Below are 22,535 nucleotides of genomic sequence, written 5' to 3' on the forward strand. Positions count from 1 at the left end.
GTCATGTATCAGCAGCACAACAACATGTTTCTACCAAAGATGAGCCTCCCACTTGTCAGACAAACCACCTACAGAAGGACCACAGCAGTGTCAATGTTTTTTTAGCACATTCTTGATAATGAAATTCATGCTGAACTCAACACGAATAGCTTTTCTTTCCTCTTGGCAGTCAACAGCCTACACCAGCCTGTGCTTGACTGTTTATTTTTTTCTCTGGCTAGGCATGACTATGGGAATACAGTAGAGGATATTCTTGGGATTTATGAGACTCTTAATGTATTTTACTCCCATTGTTTTGCTGGCTACAAATAACATCCTTTTTCATGCAAAAGGGAGAAATCAAATCATTCCCATAAGTGTGTGTGTGAGACAATATGTCATACTAGTATTTACTGTAATTAATATACATATATTGCTAATTTATTATTATTTAATTATGTCCAAAATTATGAAATACATTATTAATGTAAAATTACTGGTTAAGCCCACTTATTTGTTTTCACTGTTTTATTCAGTAAATTTTACTGAGCAACTCCTATATACCAAACACTGAGAGATTTTCTTACCTGCTAGAAGGCCATAATATAGAGTGACTCATAAAAAATACATTCAGAGTACAACAGGAAATCAGAGTGATAACATTTATTTTTCCCTATAGGGGAGGTAAGAAAATGCTTCATGTGTAAGGCATTGTCTTGAAAGAAAAATGAAAATTGTCAAGCTAAAACGTAGGCAAGGACATTCTGGACAGAACAAAAAAGAATGTATTAAGAAGATTTTAAAGGCATTGTTTGCTTAAGTAAGAAGCTTATGTAGCTACTTGGAAAAGAAATAGCTGAGACTGTGTCTTGAAACATAGTCTGGGGTTAAATTAGAAATGTCTTTGTACACCTCACTAAGCAGTTTGGGCTTACATTTCTAAGCAGAGAGTGGACAGCAAAGGTCTTTAACAAGTTGCAAGTGTCTGTATATGCTTTAGAAAAGCAAGTCTGATGAGAGTATCAAAGAGTAACTTAAGAAGTAAAAACCATGAGAAGCTTGGAGGGTGCTACAATAATCTAAAGGAGAGATCATGAAAACATTAGCTGATGGCGTATGCCAAGGTGCCATTAATATTAGTTGGTGTAAAATCAAATATAATGTGGGGGAAAAAAGAGAGGATTGCTGAGAATGTCTTTGAGGTTCCTAGTTATATTAACGAGCAGATGGTATCATCATTATCCAACACAAGACTTTAGGGGAAGGAACATTTTTGTGCAAGAATTAGACATGTTTGCTTTCCATTACCATTGTACAAAGGAGGGTGGGGATGTCTGATGGACAACTGGAAATATATTTATGAATTTTCAGGCAGCTACCAAATAATATATGTATCACCGGGTGATAGAGGTAGTAGATTAGTTCATTGTAGCAGAGAATGCTCAGTGCCGAGTACTGTGAAGTGAGGACACGCCAGTTGGAGAAGAAAGCCAGCCCTCCTTTGTTCCCACCGTGCCCCACTTCCCTGGCACTCTTAAAGCCCTAATCATTCATTATAGCTTGAGTATGTATTTGCTACTGTTCTGTTTGTGACACTCTAAGTTGCTACAAGGAGTCTGATTCTTAAGTTAATCAAAAATATAGTTGGATATAATATTACAAGTCTTTGGAAATGTCAAGTATGTATTTTCCTTAGAAATTCATAGAGGGAGGCAGCAAGGCACAGTAGTTAGATTCTGAAGCCAGACCACCTGGCTTCAAATCCTAGCAAATAGATACGAGACCTTAAGTGATGTATTTCACCTCACTGTGACTTCTTTGTATCACCTGTAAAACACAGAGATAATAATAGTACTTATTTGGGGGGATGTTATACATATTAAACAGGTTAATATTCATGTAAAACTTAGAATAGTATCTGGAACAAATCAAATGAAATAAGAGTGTTCGCTAAATAAACACTGATTACTTTATCTAATAGTTTTCTGTGGCATCGGTTTACATGTACAAAATGAAGAGAATCAAGCCTGACCCTTTCATTGCAAATATATAAAGGATTACTTTTTTATTAGTTTATTTTGACAATTGTTATCTATCTAAATCCTGGAATGATGAATCAATTCAAAAAATGGTGATGTGGATGTTTCTGCATTTTTCTATTCTAATCTTAACTGTAAGATAGCTTGCCTTTTCAAATTGTTAAATATGTGTTTATTTGTGTTTAATCCATAGGAAAGGTCATAGGAAAAACACTGACAGTTGGAGATATCCAAACAAAGCATCACATTATGTCCCCAGTAAAGAATTTTAACATCCCATGTGACAATCATTCCAGTAGCAGTGAGAAATGTCACTTTTCAGTTTGTCCTAAAATAATGGCAACAGTGTAAATGAGAAGGAGAGTGTGTGAAAAAAATAGAATCATGATGTACATAATGTTTAAAATCTCTGTTACTTGTTATGACTTTTAAGTCACTTTAGTTACTGAAATTTGAAAGTCACACCTATCAGATGCTTATAGGACCTTGAGACTCAAACAGCAGTCCTTAGACCCTTACTTAGCCTTGACTTCACCTGGGAACTTGTTAGAAATGCAGAATCTCATGCTTCATCCAGACCTTCTGAATCAGTCTACATTTTAACAAGACTCCCAAGTGATTTTATAAATGTTAAAATTCAAGAGTAACTGAGTAAGGACACCTGGAACTCAGTAATAGATGAAATTAATGGAGAGTAAAAACAAAATGAACAACCCTCTCTCTAGCTCCACTTTACTGAATTTCTGAAATAAACCTACTTGATAGGTATAAAAATTACACTTACTTTTATTCTGCAAATATTCATTAACAGCTTATTCTGTACTAGTCACTGCTCTGGATTCTAAAGATAGTGATGAACAAAATAGACAAATTTCTTTATACTTGAAGTGTTAATATTCGAACGTGTTCCAAGAGAGCTAGAGGAAATTCTTATTTAAGAGCAAGATTTTAAAGAAGTAGGCTTTTCTAGACATGTGGAATTTTCCCTAAAAACCTTTTACATATTCTGTTGTTGTATGGCATTGCTCAGATTCAGTCGCTTCTTCATTATTCAGATTCTGGGGCCAGATTGCCTAGGCTCAAATCCTGGCTCCCTGACTTAAGACAAAACACTTAACCTTTCTGTTTCTCTGTTCCTTAGTTTTCTCATTTGAAAAATAGGGGCCATACTAGTGTCTACATCAAGATACTGTTGTATCAGTGGGGTTAATATACACACAGTACTCAGGGCTGTGCCTGGCATTTGGTATGCAATATGTGAGTATCAGAGACTTACTGTTTGCTGGTTGTTGTTAGTGAAAAATTATTAGTGGTATTTTTCTTTCTTGAATATGTATTTTGAAGAATTAGTTCAAGTTTTGGAATACATAAAAAGTCTGTGGTAAAACCAGCCACTAGTGGGGGAAGTGGGGGAAGAGTGGGCAAAATGAGTGAAAGGGGTTAAAAGGTACAAACTTTTAGCTATAAAATAAATCATGGGGATGCAATGTACAGCACGGTGATTGTGGTTAATAATACTGTATTGTTCATTTGAAATTTGCTAAGGGAGTATATCTTAAAAGTCCTTATCACAAGAAAAAAATTCATTGCGACTACTTTATGTAAGGTGGCAACTGGTAACTAGATTTATTGTGGTGATCATTTTGCAATGTATACAAATATCAAATCATCATGTTGTACACCTGAAACTAATATAATGTTGTCTGTCAACTATACCTCAAATAAAAAAAGAAAAGCCATCCACCAATGGATTTTGAAACATCTGTACTAATTAAAATGTTATAAACGATGACTAGATGTTGATAGAGAAGACCAGCTTCTATAGATTCTATCCTGGACCAAAAACCTGGACAAGGAGATGCTTATTTTTAACCCCTTATTTGTTTCTTGCATTTTGCACAATCAGAGATTATTAGATTTTTGTGCTCTGCACAGAGGAAGTGTGTGTGCTCATTTAATTTACTTAGAGTCGTTCTCACATATCCAAGCTTTTGGTCTTTAATCTCAGTTCCTGTCTTGGTAAAGTTTGTTGGTAAATGAGCAGGAAGATAATTCTTCTTACTTTGGTTTCGTTTCTCAACTTTTCATGTGTTTTAGTGAAATCTCTCTGAGTGCTGACTTGTTCCTTTTAAATAGTATAATAATATTTAAAACCTCGAGAAACCAGTGAAGCCACCTAACCAATCACACAGTAATTCTATTCATAGGACTTTTTTTTTTCTTTTTGTACAAGTGGAAATAGGATTTCTAAAAATTAATTCACATTGCTTACTAATTCTTCACCCATTTGGAATATTTATTTCTGAAGTACCTTTTGCTTAAAAACAGGAACTTAAAGAATAATATAAACCAGGTGTGTTGTCTGTACAGTTTTATACAAGTTCACTGTGGTCAAGTCTTGGCCAGCATGTCCTGCCCTACTCCTACATGGGTACATCATTTTGTATCTCACCCCCATGCCTTTCCCTACACCAGTAGTTCTCAAACGTGTGGCTGGGAGATGAAACCCTTTCAGAGGAGCTGCAAGGTCAAACCATCTTTGTAACGTTAGGGAATTACTTGCCTTTTTCACTCTCATTCTCTTATGAGTGTACAGTGAAGTTTTCAAGAGGTTACATGACATGTGATTTTAACAATAGATTGAAAGCAGATCTGAGAATTCACCTACCATTAAGGCAGACACTTAGAGACATTTATAAAAATGCAAAATAATGCCACTCTTCTTACTTTTTTGTCTTAGAAAAGCATGTTTCAGTGGAAAGTATGTTTTATGTTAGCATTTAATGAGATTATTATAATCAGTTAATATAAATAAATGTTCCCAATGCTTTTGATTTTAGTTTATAGTACAGTAAATATCACTAAATAAAAACTATGTAAATGAAAGATTTGGGGGATCTTAAATAATTTTTAAGAGTGGAAAGGGGTTCTAAAACTAAACAGTTTGAAAATTTCTGGTCTACATTATTTTCTTGGCATGGCTACGGCAAGGAACATGGGGACGCTTGCCATGTAGTCATATATGTAGTCATACTCTGAAAGGTTTATACCCTTCCCAGTCAATGCTTTGTCTGTGCAGAGTGGAAGGAAAGAAGAGCGGTAGAGTGAGCCAAAGAAAACGTGAGGTGCTCGGTAGAGAAAAGTCTCCTTTTGAGATTCTTAAGTGCTATAGTATGGCGCACAATGACATGACATTATTTTCTTATTTAGATAAGAATAAGTAGAATAACGACTAAAACTGAGTGTTATTGTGACTGATTATGCGAAGGACTTGAAGGCACCTCTTTGGATTTTAATGAGTTCAAGCCCTTTGCATTTTATAGGCAAGGACACTGAAGCCATTTTTGATCTTAGGTCTTGCTCTGAGTCACTGTAACTAAATTAAGACTCAGAACTCAAGTTTCCAGCATTTAGTTTTATTATACTACCATGTATCTCACAAAAGTAAATATCCATGTTTTCTTTTAGGATAATTATGACTATAGTTATTTAGAACTAGATCATAATACTACATCTCTGAACAAAAGCCTAGTCTATGAACTAATAAACTGGAAAGGGATATTGAGAAGATGTAAATGAATGGTAGATATTTGTCAGCAGATTAGGTGTAGAGAGAGGTTCACCTGCAACTTTCAAAACAGCGTATGCAGCTCTCCGTGTAATTTTGACAAATTATTCCAATAGCCTGTAATACTCTTCATTTGGAGATTAAAAGGGGCTTATAATTATGTCTCAACTTTTAAAACCATATCATTATCCATTCAGTTAATAGAGTGCATTGATAAAAATCACAGTATCCCCTGGTGTACACTAAAATTGTTAAGTAGAATAATTTATGCAAATTACTTATAGAGTTAATATATGTTAAATATGTTTAATTACACTGCAGAACTTAGTTCGCTGCAGCACACACAATTATTTTTAATTATAAAAACAGATATTTTGGAGATTTATGTTTAACCAGTTACACTGCTAGTTAATATGTTTTTCTTCCTTGCTTTCAGTAATAAATTTAAGAAAACAGATTAATAATTTGTGCCAGAATCTTACTGCTACTGAAAAGCTTATGTGTATTTTAATGTTTGCATTCTCCAAGATTTAAAAGCTACCAAATATGTTCTGGGCCTTATTTACAATGCATAGTTATTACCAAGAGATGGTAAGGAAATTAATGGAAGAAACAGCTTAAAGACATAATAATATTTCCCTCTGGGGAGCAAAACTGGGGCAATAAAGCGGAAGGCGGCAACTTTTGCTTTTCTTATAATCTTTTTATTACTTAATTTTTAATCATATATGTATTACTTTGATTAAAAAATTAAATATAAAAAAATGTGCATACACCATTTTATAAAACAATGTTTACCCATCACTCTCTGGCACTACATATTTCTTTTATTTTGATTTATGTAGAAAGCATGACTGAACAATGAATGCTCAAATGTTAAAGACAGATCTAATGATATAAACTTGAGAATTTTCAAATTTTAGAAAAAAACACCGTTTCCCTTCATTTTTTCACATCACAGTATTAGGTACTAGATATATAATATATGTACACATATGAGCTACAAATTCACCTATTATTATTGAATTATATATTTCTATAATAATAAGGCAATGATGTGATTTTCCATTGCAGAGTATTAGTTTCAAGTGACCTATGCATCAGCCTACTATATACCAACCCACAATCCTAGAAGTTATAAATTTTAATATAGTACTTATACAGAAAGCATTATACTATATCATTGGAAAATGCATTACCTATTGAAGCTCAGTATATATTTCTCTGATGTCTATTTACCATTTTTATGTCTTCATTGGAGAAATGTTTGTTTAGGTTTTCTGCCCATTTTTGATTGGGTTACAATTTTTTTTTCCTTCTTCTGTCTCTGAGTTGTATGAGCTAGTTGCATATTATGGAAATTAAGCCCTTGTCAATTGCATCGTTCGCAAATATTTTTTTCCTATTCTGTAGGCTATCTTTTTGTTTCATTTGTAGTTTCCTTTGCTGTGCAAAAGCTTATAAGTTTAGTTAGTCCCCATTTGTTTCTCATACCCATCAGAATGGCCATTGTGAAAAAGTTCACAAAAAATAAATACTGGAGAGGGTGTGGAGAAAAGGGAACTCTCCCATTGGTGAGAATGTAGTTTAATGCAGCCATTATGGAAAACAGTATGGAGGTTCCTTAAAAAAAAAAAAAAAAAACTAAAAAAAAAACTGAAAATAAAGTTGTCATATGATCCAACAATCTTACTTCTGGGCATATAACTAGAGGAGACTCTTATTTGAAAAGATACATGCACCCCAGTGGTCATAGCAGTACTATTTACAATAGCCAAGACAAGGAAGCAACCTAAATGTCCATCAAGAGATGATTAGAGAAAGAAGTTGTGGTATATATAAACAATGGAATACTATTCAGCCATAAAAAGAATAAAATAATGCCATTTGCAGTAACGTGGATGGACCTAGAAATTGTCATTCTAAGTGAAGTAGGTCAAAAAGAGAAAGAAAAATACCATATGATATCACTTATATGTGGAAACTGGAAAAATGGCACAAACAAACTTATTTACAATACAGATATAGAAGACAAACTTATGGTTACCAAGAAGGAAAGGAGGTTGAGGGATAAATTGGGAGTTCGGGTTTTGCAGATATTAACTAATATATATAAAATAGATAAACATCAAGGTCCTACTGTATAGTACAGAGAACTATATTCAATATCATGTAATAGCCTATAATGAAAAAGAGTATACAAATGAATATATATATGTATAACTGAATCACTGTGCTGTATGTCAGAAATTAACACAACATTGTAAAACCAACTATACTTCAGTTATATGTGTGTGTGTGTGTGTGTGTGTGTGTGTGTACATAAAACCTTTGTGGACTACTTTATTTAGTGATTTTATACTATTAAATAAATAATTATATTGAACATAGAATGCACTTAAGAATGTTTGTACAGAGAGTATACTTTTCTTACAACAGTATATACTGTACCAGTGGTGGAATATAATAAATTAAATATAAGATTATTTTATAATTTATATATTATGATATTAAATATTTTCAGATAGATTGCTCTATTGAACATGATGCTAATATACACAGGTCTTTCAGAATTAACCCATAGACTTTGCAGCGCTTAACTGTATACATAAAAGAGTACCAAGCTAACGTTAATGTGTATACTCTACTATATTTAATTAGATGTTAAAATACTTAAAAGATTGCTTCAGTGATCAATGAAATTATAATATCCTACAGGGAAGTTGTAAAAATAAATATTAAAGCTAGCACATTATTTATTTGCTGTGTTTATTCCCAAACAGGTTTACCATGAGTCTTATTTATTCTACTTTGCATGATTAAAGGTAGCAGATTTTTCTGTTTGAAGAATTTCTGGACAAAAATATGATCTTTTAATGAAGACAAACCTCCGTTAAATTATTATGTGTAATTTCATTATCTCACCATTCTCTTTTGCCCTCTTCCCTATAATTTGCTTTCTTGAATGTTACACATTAGCCTTCTAATAAGGTTTTTCTCATCCATCCAAATCTTGAGCACTGTAGCTGGGGCTTTTGGCTATAGATCTATCTGGAAATAGATCTTTATTGTTACTGTGTTGATAGTTTTTAGATGGAAAGAAATAATTTTTAAATTCTACACAATTACCTTTCTTTTTTTATTACAATTAAGCACTAAATACTAACTTCTGATTAATGGAAAAGTCCATTGTGATCTCACAGCCCTCTGCTAGATTACAAGTTACTTTAATGTCAGAGTACTTTCTTTTGATCTTTGTATACCCTTAGTGTGTGGGTTGTGATTTGTGAATAATGGGTATCTTTTAATTATCTGTAAACAATCACCTCTTTCCTCCTGTCACAAAATGATGTAATAATGCTGTGTTAATATTATCCAATGTGTTTGCAGCACTTACAATGTGCCAAGCTTGTTTTAAGCACTTTGCATATATATTAGCTGATTTAATTTTAACGACAACTCTGTGATGTAGACATTAATCTTATCCCAGTTTACAGGAACTGAGCAAAGAGGTTAAATCATTTCCTCAGGGTCATACAGCAAGCAAGAACAAGGTTTTGAAATCAGGCCATTAGACACTAGAATTCATTCTATACAGTACTGCCAATTTTCATTAAGGAATGAATCCTCCTGGAAATAACTTACTTCTAGTAGAGAGTTCTCAGAAATTAAGTTTTATGATGGTTAAACTAAATCAAACACACGAAAATCAAATATACATGTCTTCTTAAGGCAGTATTCTCAAAAGTGGCTGGTGTACAGTGCAGGAATACATAAGATAATCCACTAGAGGTTGGTAGAAAAATATTAATTTTCTGTTTCTATTATATTTGTTAGCTCTTTCTTTCTTAATCTTGGAGTTTTTTTTTTTTTAACTATGTCAACTATTATAGTATAGTAGTGTATTTTATGATTTATGAATAAGTGATATACAAGTGCTGGTGGTGCTTGTCTATTTTAAAACATTTTTATGAGTATATGAGCTATAAAGTTTGGACATAATAAACTTATAGAAACTACCCAGAACTTAAGTAAAAATAAGATTTAGGGTAATAACGCATATAGCAATCTGTGCTAGAATACGTTAGTTTTATATTTTATTCCTGAGCCTGCTTTCCTCATCTATATGATGGCAATATTAAGTACCTTTATAGTTTTATTACTAGGACTAAATAGATAAAACGTGTATGAATTTGTTAAAAGCGTAAGTCTCTACAGAACTGCTAATTACTCAAGTGTGACTCACTGACACTCTGAAATGGCATTTTGAGTATATGGGGCAAGCCCATGTGAGAAATTTTTGTGCGGGGAATCTTCTGGGCCCCTTTATGGTTAAACCGTCTAGTTGATGTCCATGGCTGGCATAAAACAGACGACTCCTAGGGGACAAATAATCTCCTAGAGGCACTGTCTCTGACACTTTATTTCCTGCTGCTGTTATTTCTGAAGTGCATTAATAGGCTTTTAGGAAGCCACACTAGCCTCTGGCCAGGCAGACCTGAGTTTGGTTCAAACAGATACATTTTTAAAAATCTGAAAAGGATTAAGGCAGTTTTCACTTTCCTCTAAAGGTCCCCCATTTTAAATAAAAAAGAGAAATCAAGTGAGTTAATAGCTTGAGTTGTGAATATATTCAGTTAATAGACAATTAATATTTTTCCTGAAAGTATCAATGTCATTCCCAGTACACACATTTCAACGTATCTTCTAATACCACTGTAGATTTTAATCTAGTAAACACGATTAGTGGATTTCTGCTGGCAGTGTTGATGTATATTTTAGTATATCAAGTCTGCATATTAGTTAAAATAGGCATATCATACAATTTCTTCTCATTTCTATACCTTCCATATTTAAAGTACAGAAATACAGAAACATTACCCAAAGAGTGATCCATAGAATACCAGTCAGTAAGCTTTCTATTATTAACAAAATATTCCATGATAGAATATGTCTACAAAATAATGCAGTTCACGTAACACATTATTGAACCTGAGAAGTCTCAGTACTTTGGATATTTCCCAAATCTATTTGATCAAGGAAAATTTTAACTCTTGTTTGTTTGCTAATATCACAATAACAAAATTTTATAAAGCAAGATGGAAAAAACCAAGATACAGATGTCTCAGTTATAAACTTTTCAATCATTCAAATCACATGATTAGAAAATTCCTTAATAGAAATGGAAATCTTGCTGATTTTTTTTTTTTTGCCAAAAGAACTTACCTGTTTTACCAGGAGAACATTTACCACAATATGTGTATAATGATGTACAAGCCTAAGAAGACTGCTTTAGGATTATTTAACTAAGAGAAACAATATATTTATAAGCCTTCTATGAGAAAATGTGCATCTATTTAGTGAAAAAAAAAATATTTGCAAATTGATCTTACCATGCCCTGTCAATTAACAATTAAATATATGTTAAGGTCAGAGAAAAGTACCATGACCACATTCAAAATTGATGGATGACATGTACTATACACACCAAGCACACACAGCACACACTCTTCCCACATCCTCTCTTCCCTCTACCAGAATTATTCGATGTATTTCCCACCCCATGGTAAAAAATGACATGAAGATGGAGCTAAGACATAAGAGAGGGCATGATATCATACTAGCTGTTGCCTCATATTTCACAGTTTTTGTATGATCCCTTACAACAATGCGACAGACAAGGTATTTCAAACCACCCTCTCAATACAAACAACTTCTTGTTGGGATACCAAACGACTTTTGAATGAAATACAATAAATATTCTTGTGCACTGGTAGCTAAGAGTCAAAGAATTTAAGGAAAATCCTAGACAAAATCCTAAAAGGAAGTAAGAATCTGGTGTGGCTACTCTGTGCACATTTGTCAGCACCAGAACCCCAGAGACTTGGGTTGTAGGGGTTATAAAGAGGGCAAAGGACAGCATCTGTGGCATTTGGGGAATTCTACCCTAAACTAGATTGACTTTCGTGTGTATCATACAAAAATGTATATATATTTACATTAGCATTTGATTAGTCAAAAATTTGACACATTCTACATGTCTATCAACTTAATTATCTATTAAAACATACATACTATATTCATATATATACACACACACACACACATCATTGGATGAATTCCATAAACTTAAGGCTGAGCAAATGCAAAAGTGTTCATAAAGGTTTGTACTATTTGTATATATACAAATATAGTATTAAGACAGGTAACCTATAGTGTTTACTGTTTAGAGGTATGTATAGGAGGAAGAACATGGGGTTATGATTACTAATTAGGTGGCTAATAACCTGAGAGGGTGAGAGGATGATATATTTTGGAAACACAACTCAGTTTTCAGTTTTATTGATAAGGTTCAATTTTTTAAGCTGGATTTTAAGGGCACAGAAGTTCACTTTCTCATTCTTTAAGTCTTTCTCATGTTTTAAATATTTAATAACAAGCAAATAAATTATTCAGTTCATCCCTGAGAAAATCTTGGAAGATTTCTAATAGTTTATTTAATTTTAATAGTCATCATTTGTGTTTTGGAGTTCACTTTCCAATATGATATGGAAAAAAATGAACAGATTAGGTTTTCTAACAAACAATTAAAATTTCCTTTTTTTGGACATGGGTTTAAATAAATGAGTATTTGATAGTGATATTTTGACATAAAGTTGTCACAAACTCTAATTTTAAAGAACTTCTCATTTGTGAGAGGTAAAGGAAAATCTTGATTTTTAAAGAGCATAAGGTTATTTTGACTCTCCAGTCTTGAGAAGCACCTTATTGGTGACTTTAGAATGCTTCTTCTGACAGTGGTCATTCATGCCTATGCTCTGCAAACCCTCGATTCTCCAATATTGACATTGAAGGGAGAGGCGAGAGGTTGTCATAGTGTTGAAAATAGAAGATTGTAGAATTAAATAGTGCTTATTACCATGATGCAAACTGTTTGTCCATTAACATTGATGACTGAGAAATACTGTTAGGAAGTAGAGAAAAGAAGCTTTGGAATGGACTAATGCCTGGGAGGGAAAAGCATTAGGTTTTGCCGTTAGTGGTTCCATCAGCGTCATCAGGCCATTACTGCAAGTTTTTTCCACAGAAACTGTTTCTGGTGCAAACTTTAGAACTACCTCAACAACATTAATGTGGCCACCACTCAACGTCCCAAAACCCTGATTATAAAGGAGAGATTTTTAAAGAAGTTTTTTAAAGGGAAGAATTTCAAATATGTAACTGTAGTATGGCTCAGAATATTGGAAATTATTATTTCAAAGATCATTATTTTATTTTGGATTCAGGCAAACTAGCTGATAAATTGGGTGAAAACAGGGTTTTCTTGTAATTTTAAGGATCTTATTAAAGGAAAATTACCCTATCTCACATACACACTCTGTATGGCTTATCAACTTTAAGATGATTTTACTCAACTATATACTCTGTTGAATATGTTAATCTTTTTCATGATGCAAAGCCCCCTAAAGATATCGAAGCATTTAAGGATCCATATTATAGATGTTTTATAAAAGAGGCAGAAAAAATGAAAGCTAACATAGATTTCTCTGGATAAAATTCCACAAGAAATAGGTTATATCCTATTTTGTAAACTCTGTACTTAAGTCACTTTGATAACATATTAAATATAAATACAGTGAATAGAGTAATAGAAAAAGGACAGTATCATTACTATATAATCAAATACTAATAGATTGTTGGAAAGGCTTTATATCCAACACCTCAAAATGCTTGAACAAGCAATATATTCAATTACACATGCTCTTGGAAATATAGCTCCACATACTCATACACATATAGCTATTACTACTTGTGATCCATATTTCATTACTTTAACCTTACATGTAAGACAATTGTCTGTTTTATATTCAGGACCTCAACTGCTCTGTCTACAGAGGTGATGTAAAATTTCTACTTGAATAGCAATAAATCATGTTAATTCAGCCCTAGTCAAATGAAATGTGGTAGAGAGGATGGAAAAGGAATAGGAATGAGAATGGACTAAACAAACTATCGAGTATAAGAATCTGCCCAATTAAAGAGATGCGCTAATACCAGGTTAAGTACTTCCAGCTATGAAACAAGAACTCAGATCAGCAGGAGTGTTTGTATAATTGTAATAACCTACTGATAGTAAAACAGGATAAAGTAATTTTGCATGTTTTGATTTTAATACAGTGTTTTCTTACCAATTCAGCGAACAGAACTCAATTAGTTTCAAAAATGAGGTGAAAATGGACCACCTGCCAAAGGTTAATGAGATAAAAACAGGTTGCACTGGAACGACAAGCAGAGCCCACAGATTGATTTAATAAGAAGCCACCTTATTCAGCCCTCTTTCCACCACATTCTGTTCTCAAAATGAGACTTAATGAAATTGGTTTCACCTATCAGTGCCTGAGAAATTAATATGCATACCTAATATTGACTAAAAATTCAATATCTCTCGTAAGCTATGTTTGCCCATTTATGCAGGTCTGTGTTTTCGACCCATCTACCTTCACTATTAAAGTACCATCTGGGAAATGAACACGTCTATTGTTTTGTATGTCTCTTTGCGTTTTCCTAGGTCCCTAAATTTTTATTACTCAAAAGGCTTAAGAAACTAGCAAAGGGGAGAATATGAAGCTTTTTTTTTTCTTGTGCAAATATAAAATGGAATTTTAGGAATCCTCACTTGTCAAAAAAATTAAAATTCAGACATCCAGAAGATGCTCTCCCCTGATTGCCCAGTATTATTTCCTGTATAAATGGTTGTTTTTCATCCAAACTTCTGTACAGTTAAAGGCTAGAAGTTCCAGCTATGATTGAATCCAGCATGGCTATTTAGCACCCTGTAATAACTTCATGACTTTAACACAGTATCCTTTCTTAGGGATAAATAAGAAGTTCTATTTGAACAAATCCATTTCTCCTTTAGAGAGGGTTTATGTGTGATTCTCAATCTCCATCAAAGTGTAATTGGGCACTGAAAGAAACAGATTGGTTATTGTGGACCATATGATTGGCAAGGCAGAGAGCCAGGGAAGGACATGATTCATTGATTTTAATCATGTTCAGATGAGCCACTTCAGAGACTATCATGTAAAATAAATATCACCTAAAATAAAGGCATGCAAAATAAAAGTAGTGATTTAGATTACAGAATTGTTTAGACTGCCTACTTCCAAGATAAACTGACTTGGTTTTTGGAGACCTAAAACAAATAGACTGCCAGATATTTCTACAGCAAAAGAGGGTATATTCAGTATCAGTAGAGAATCGCAGTTTGGGGTCTGCAACCATGAGGAAGCACATGCAAGTGCCCTGACAACAAGGGAAGGAGAATGCTTTCATAGAGAGAAAAAGGCAGCTCGGACAGCTAGAGTAAACAAAGGACCCATGGCTTTTCATTGGCTGAGACCTTGCCAGCACAGAAGAGGGGTCTTTCTTCTTGTTAGGCTCTGCTTTCATCAGTGTGACAGCTCCTCAGGCTGGTTTTGTTCTCCTGGTATATTATACAGTGTTTTTCATTTCTTAGACTTTCTGCATCAGGTAATTGATTGATTCATTCATAATACATTTAGATATGAATTGAGTCTTCACAGTGAACCCAGTATTATATTAAATCCTTGGACTAACAAGGCCAATAGACATATATTTTGTTTTCAAGGAGCACAAGTTTTTGTTTCGGGTGACATTAAATTAACTAAGAGCTAGGGAATGGATTTTGCCTCTAATTTATCTTTTCATATTTTATCAAGAACTTCTAATTTTTAGATGGAAACATTATGTCAGCATTTTGATCTTAGGATCCTAATTTGTTCTTTAAAAAGCTATCAGTGTTTTAGATATGATTGCTTAAACTTAATGTGGTTTTGTTCTGTCATATATAAAAGCTGTTAAAAGATTACTCAGAATTATCAAAATATTTTCATGTGTAAAGTTAGAAATATATTGTGATCATTTCTCATAATAAAATTTTTGATTAGTTTCTTTATCCATCAAATAATCATTGAGTACTTTCTATGAATCAGAAACTCTGGTGGATGATTCAAATTCATCAGTATACAAAAAAAGATTAGTCTTTTTGACTTTGGCCTACACAAAGCTTGCTTTCTAAAAGATGTAGGGAAATGGAAGCAGGGCTCAGAAACAGAAAATTACATAATTGTCGTTTAATAAGTGTGATTGGGTTTTATAATCCAAAAATTGCTTAAATTACCTCAACGTTAGTGTACGAATGTCCCATATTCATTAGATAATTATGCAGTAATATATTGGAATTTACTGCATACAAAATACCATATTGAATAGAAAGATTAAGAATAAACAAAATTATACTTCAGGAAAGCATACTTCTTTATTTGGAAAATAAAAATTTGGGCACTCTTCTTAAGGAATTATTCAAATAATTTGTCGTCAAAGATACCTATCCTGAGGTTTTCTAACCTATAAATTAATTGCTTACATGCATTTTTCTATTGCCACAAAGATTCAATAACATCTTCTTTGCCATACTGATGCCTATGTCATTTCTTAATTCATCCATATTTTTATCTTAAATGTATTATGAAAAATGCCGGCAGCAGTACTGAAATTTTTAGAGCTGTTTGAGTTCTTATTTACAAACATATTAAATATCTTTTATATTCTACTTGACTAAAAATGAGAACTATGTTCTTGAATAAACAAAGTAAACAAGTAAAGAGGATGTGTCATCTGTAAGTGACACTGAGCAAAGTCTTGGGCACGCTCATGATGTGGATAGAAGTCAGTATGATCTGATGGTCTCCCAATGAAATGCATGTGAAGTCCATACTAATTAGCCTATAAATCAGACTGATACTTGAGTTTATTTGGGCCAGACAGACTACCTACTGTCAAGCAATCAAGCACTATCCCTTTAATTGCAATTTATTCCGACAACCACAATGTATTGATCCTAGCATCCACTTATGCCACAGCAGTATCATTATTTGACTTTATTTTAACAGCTTCAAAAGGTTAGAAAGTTAGAAACTGCTGTGAAAGATACCATTAAAAAGCTGAGTTGCTAACATTGCTTCACACTCTATGCTGAGCAATACAAACTATACGTACAGGATCATATAAAAAGAGAAGGTAGAGGGACTAATATTTATTAGGCACCTAATGAGGGCGAGTGCTTTCTTATATTGAATGGTGCTTAATAATCATCAAAAAACACACAAAAGCAAGGAGGATCAATATCGTTATTGGCATTTTACAGATAAGCTGCAGCTTAGAGATGTTAAGTTAATTTCCCAGATCTGTAATTTTAAAATGTTAAAAATCATCTCTCTTATTCTAAATTTTTTGCACAATTTCATGCAAGATTTTTGCACACTGACTGTTTTGTGATATTGTGGTCATCTTGACACACTGCAAGTGTGAAGATAGCTCATGCACATGAGTTTCATGTCCAATATGGTTTTTAAAACATGAAACATCAATATATGATTACTCTTATTTGTTAGATGTATTGCCTTTTATAAACCAAATTTTGTTGTTTTCTGTATTAAGCATTGGAGTTGTGGAATTTTATTTTGGAATTCTCAGCTAATTAGGTAGTGTTTGCAGTGGGCTCAGTAAGAAAACTTTTTGAGTTTCAAAGAATCTTTAAGAAAAATTTGGTGAATATGAACAATAGCTTAAAGTGTGGCCTTTCATTTATTTTTCCCCAGTTTGAAAAGAATACCTGACTTAATTCAATTTTGATAATTAAAAATTGCATATATTTCAGATGTTCAAAGTGGTGATTTGGTATATGTATACACTGAAATATTCTCCATAATCAAGCTAACTAACATATTCATTACTTCATATAGTTAGCATTTTTTATGGGGCAGGAGTAAGAACACTTAAGATTTACCCTTTTAACAAATTTCACACGTATAATACAATGTTGTTAACTATCACATTGTTGTATCTTAGAGGTCTCTAGAACTTATTTATATTTCATAACTGAAACTATGTGTCCCTTGACCAATATCTCCCCATGTCGTCCTCCCCCTAGGCCCTGATACCCACGTTCTACTCTCTGATTTTATTGAATTGACATTTTGGATTCCACATATGATTGAGAACATACAGGATGTGTTATTAAGCATCTGCCTCATTTCACTTATAAAGTTTTCAGGTTCATCCATGTTGTCACAAATGGCAGGATTTCCTTCTTTTTTGAAGCTGACTGATATTCCAATTTGTGTGAGTGTGTGTTTGTGTTGTCAAATATCTATCCACCCTTCTGTCAATGAACATTTGGGAGTGTAATTGGTAGAATTATGGAAAACACTATGAGTTTCCTCAAAAAAAATTAAAAATATGATGATCTTTTGATCCAACAATTCCACTTTCTGAAATCTATTCAAAGGATATGGAATCAGTATTGCAAAGAGATTTCCACATTCCTGTGTTCATTCACAATAGCAAAGATATGGAAACAACCTAAATATCCCTCTATGGGTGAATGGAGAATGCAGGCTTTTTGAGGGGGCCTGCGTGATTTCTTAGTTAGCACAATTCTTCATGAATCCTCTGTAAATCTCTGACGAGATTTAAGCCAGATTTAGTCTGGCCTACAGGAAGGGACCAAAAGGTGGAGGCTCCAGACTTCATCTCTGTGTCACCCAGAGTAGCTCTGCTCTTATGGTTTCATTTTTGCACTTCCATAAAATTTCATTCACAAAATAATAAATAAGCCAATAAATTTTAAAATATTAAGTAAATTAAAAGCCATGGATCTAGTCCAATGTCCTCATTTTTGCAGGTGAAGAAATGGAGAATCAAAGAAAGAAAGGACCTGTCTCAAAGTCACAGTGCTAGTAAGTAACATCTGCAAATCTAGGGTCAGATGTGGGAATGCTTGACCTGAGTGCATAATAATGGTTTCTCATTTCAGACACAATGTTGAAAACTGTGTAAAACTCAGTTTCCATCCCTGTCATATGGTGAGAGTCACTAATTGCATGTCACATGTGTTCAGTTCTGCTATGCACTTTGGGAGATGCTTAGAAAGTAAGTTACAGAGCAGTGATTTTAAGAAGAGACAGAGTAGCTCATGAGATGGTGTAGCAAAAGAAAGCTGGCATTCATTTGAGGACTTTCCAAGTCCTAGTTGCTTAATAAGAATCATTCCATTTAATCTTCACAAAAATATCTGTAGGGTTGTACCCCTATTTTAGAAATAAACGAAGGCCCCAAGATGGTTGATAGTTTGTTCAAGTAATGTCAGAGCTAGTTTCGAATCTAAATCTGACTTCACAGATGTCCACTTTCTGTACTATACAGTTCTGTAATTAAAAAAAGACAGGGATCAATATGAATAGTACATAATTTCAAGCTACTGTGATATAGCTGTGTGATACAGTGCTAAGAGAAAACTAAGTAGTGAGAGGTCAACTTGAGTTGACATTGTAAAGATTGCCATGTTCTTGCTTAGACTCCATATTAGCAATTCTTTGAAAGCTTGTTACTATGAAAACATTAAGTATAATAACTCTGTAAATGAGTGGGAAAATATTGGCAACACATATACATAATGACATTACAGGTAGAGATTGCTATCTTGTCACGATAAAGTGGAATGAGAATTTCAAAGGAGGCTATACTTCAGCTGTTGGAATATGGATGCATTGTTGAACAAAGTAAATGGCATTTTGAGCTAGATGGGATATAGATATATAAGGATGGATAAAACCTTTTCTTTCAAGAGGAAAGTGTGAGAAGCATGGAGGTGGAAATGGGTAGGGACATTTTGGTCATAGAGGATAGACTAAGTCTTCACATGTGATAAGGAAGAGTAGATTAAGTTCAAAAGGTTGAACTAGGATTCTTTTGTGGAAGTCTTTGAACCTTGATCTAAAAATTTATATTTTACTATATAAACAAAAAATAAGGACATTGAAAGTATGGGTCTTTTGTTATTATTATCCGTTTGTTGTTCTAATCTGCGTAGTGCTGTAATCAGAGCTGTGCCTAGGAAAAATTATGATACCATCATGATAGATGAACTACATAGATGAAAAATCAGAAGTGAGAAGACCAAGTAGCTGGTGTGAAAAAATGAGGGCAAACATTCCTACATACTTTTTATAACTGTTCAAGATAATGACATCTCCCCTTCCCAGTGGCTATAATCGCTCAGATTTGTACAGTAACTTTAAGGAGGACGTATTACTGATCTCATGCACCACGCCTTAGTTCAGTCTTGTCTCAAAGAAACATAAAATTCCATAGGGCCAATATCCTTTTTCCTTCCAATTGTCCTTTTCCTGATAAATATTTGTTGAATGAATAGATACATCCCTTTTCAATCTTCCTTTCCACTTTGAAAATTCCTCTCATGTGAAGGAGAAGACAGATGTTGTGATAGTTTTCTTTTATTATCCTGGAAACGTATCTCTTCCTAGAGAAATCTCTTAGTGAAATCTTTCCTTGTGCTTTGAAGATCCCAGCTTACCTAACATTTGTACTTCAGATGGAGGAAGGGAAAAAGCAAGGGGTACTTGTTTTTCTCAAGAGGAGCATAAACAAATAAGAAGTAGCTGTGCTACCCTAAAGCACTTTGCCCATGTAGCAAAGGACCAACCAAAATGAAAAAAGCCTTTATGCAAATTAAGAAATCATCTAGCTTCTTAAAGGTCAACCGCTTGTTTTTAACATCCAAATAGGGAGGAAAGAGCCCTAAAAGCTCTTTGCCCTCATGTTAGATAAACAATACAGGACCATTCCTGCTCTTAATGTGGATTTCATTTTCGACTTCCAGCACTTCTTCATTTTAGAAACCTTCTTGTTCCAGGAATTGTGTGCATCCATTAATGAGACTGAACAATCCCACCCCAATACCCTGCTGCTTCCTAACTGCAATCTCTCAAACAATGTCAACAATTTGCTTTCTTCTTGCTTAGTTGAATTCATCATAGCCATTACATTTTCTTCAGTTTTTTTCTTTTTTTCCTGTCTTGTATTGCATTTTGGACCCCAGGCCCCCTTAAAGAATTCACTTCATTTAATTTATAATCATTTATCTTATAAGGAATATATCTGCCAAATTTGTCCCTTCTATATTGAATCCATGTTCTGCTTTCTTAGAGGAAAAAAGATACATAGATACAGATTTATTTATTTATCTATTCATTTATTCATTCATTCATTTTTCCTCTGCTCCAAACATGGGCTATCCCTCTCAAAGGCAGTAGCTTTGCCATTAGAGATCTTTTTGCCAAACTGATAACGTACTAACATTTCTGAACTTCTAAGAAGGCAGCACTTTGATGTAGGGGCTATTCAAGTAAATTCTATATATGAGATTTGACATTTTGTTTGGCCCGGTATTTGAAATGAAATGCTGAGTCAGAGTTTTGGATGAGAAAGGAAAGTAGCAGTACATCTTTATGTGTAGGTGCAATAAAAGTTGGGATAGGCTGACCTTGTGAGGTTTGGTGTGTGCACTGAATAGCAGTGGCACTGTGTCTGGTACAGAAACATTATTTGTGGAGTGAATATGTACACTTTTGGCTTCTAACTGACAGTCTCAGTTGTCTGTTTGTGAAAGTAGCCTATCAGTTAAAGGTTATGTTACTGGGGAGGAGGGGAATAAAAGTTACCTTGGTTTTTAGTCACCGGAAAAACAATTTCTAACGATAGACGGAAAGCATGATACAAACAGAAGATTCTATTAGTTAAGTAAAAAGGTAGTAAAATATAGTATGCCCCCCGAGAATTGGGGGCAGGCCAACCCAAGGGAGGAAAGATGGTGCCTCTCCTTTGTTTTTCCTGTTCTTATATCCTGATTTAGTGGGTGTTTTCGTGATTAATTATTGACAGCTTCTGTTCTTTGAGTGCTCAGGCACGCCCATCTCTTTTATGCACGTTTTTACCCATGATGCACAGAGAAACCTACGGGAGGGGGCTCAAACTGTAATGTTAATGACATTATGATAAACATTGGGTCAAGTTAAGCCTGGTCCTTCTCTCTGTTGCGCAGCCACAGCATTCAAGTCTAGCAGGCTTCTTTGCTGGCCTTCACTTAGAGAAAGTAGAAGTCTTTGGAGCCCCTTATCCTGAGTGCAGGCGTACTGTTACTTTTAGGTTTGCTCCCTCCCCCTTTCTCTCCCCTTGCCTGGTGCTCATTTCTGTTTAACTGCCTAACAGTTACATTGGTATGGATAGAAATCTAGCTTTAGATTTCAAGCAACTGTCTCAAGAATCAGTCCTCTGCTTGCTTAAATGTCATTCGTTAGACAAAAAGATGAGTTTGCACAGGGACTGAACTATAACGCTCTGCATGACTCCTGGTAGCCAGTTGTGCTGAGAACTAGAGATGAACATGGCATTCTCAGCTTTGCTTCTTGGTTATAGCTATGGTACTGCTAGCAAGACCCAGTGGTACTCCATTTATAGTTTTCTTTTTAGACATTCTGAATTAGTCTTTAGGCTAAAAATAGAATGAGATTCATATGATAGAGATGAAATTTACTTCATGACTCTTTTATCTCTGGTATGGAGAAATAAGAAAAAACATTTATTTTATTTCCCAAGAGGATAAATTAATAAATTTTATAATACTATGAGAGTTTCAAAGAAAAAGGATTATTGAAAATATGTTTTAACATAAAATATATATTACAGAAGGTAGTTTGGCACAGAGATGAAGACTAGATCCTGGGGAAACACACTATGTGTAAAATTATGGGTTTTACCATTTATTATTTATATGACATTGGGGGAGTTTTCAAATGTGTCTGTGCCTCCATTTCATTTTCTGTAAAAACATCTACCTCATAGAATTGTTCTAAGGATTAAATAAATTAATGCATGCAAATTTTCTTACACAAAAAGCATGTATAAGCTTTTCAGTGTCGTTTTTAATTTGCTGACTTAGTATTATTTTAGTTACATCTAAAATTTTGTTTCTTGAAATTCCCAAATTATAATGATAAAGAAAT

The 22,535-nt window shown here is 33.8% G+C and overlaps 1 protein-coding gene across 1 annotated transcript in view; it reads left to right on the plus strand.

Moving 5' to 3' along the window:
- The window catches only part of PTPRD (protein tyrosine phosphatase receptor type D), a 1,876,190-nt gene that overhangs the window by 198,524 nt on the left and 1,655,131 nt on the right, over window positions 1-22,535 (plus strand). The window contains exon 2 of the mRNA XM_064490208.1: window positions 18,356-18,410. The gene's annotated coding sequence lies outside the window, so the exon portion shown is untranslated. The remainder of the gene's footprint in view (window positions 1-18,355; window positions 18,411-22,535) is intronic.

This window comes from Camelus dromedarius, chromosome 10 (assembly GCF_036321535.1).
Source record: "Camelus dromedarius isolate mCamDro1 chromosome 10, mCamDro1.pat, whole genome shotgun sequence".
NCBI lineage: Eukaryota > Metazoa > Chordata > Mammalia > Artiodactyla > Camelidae > Camelus > Camelus dromedarius.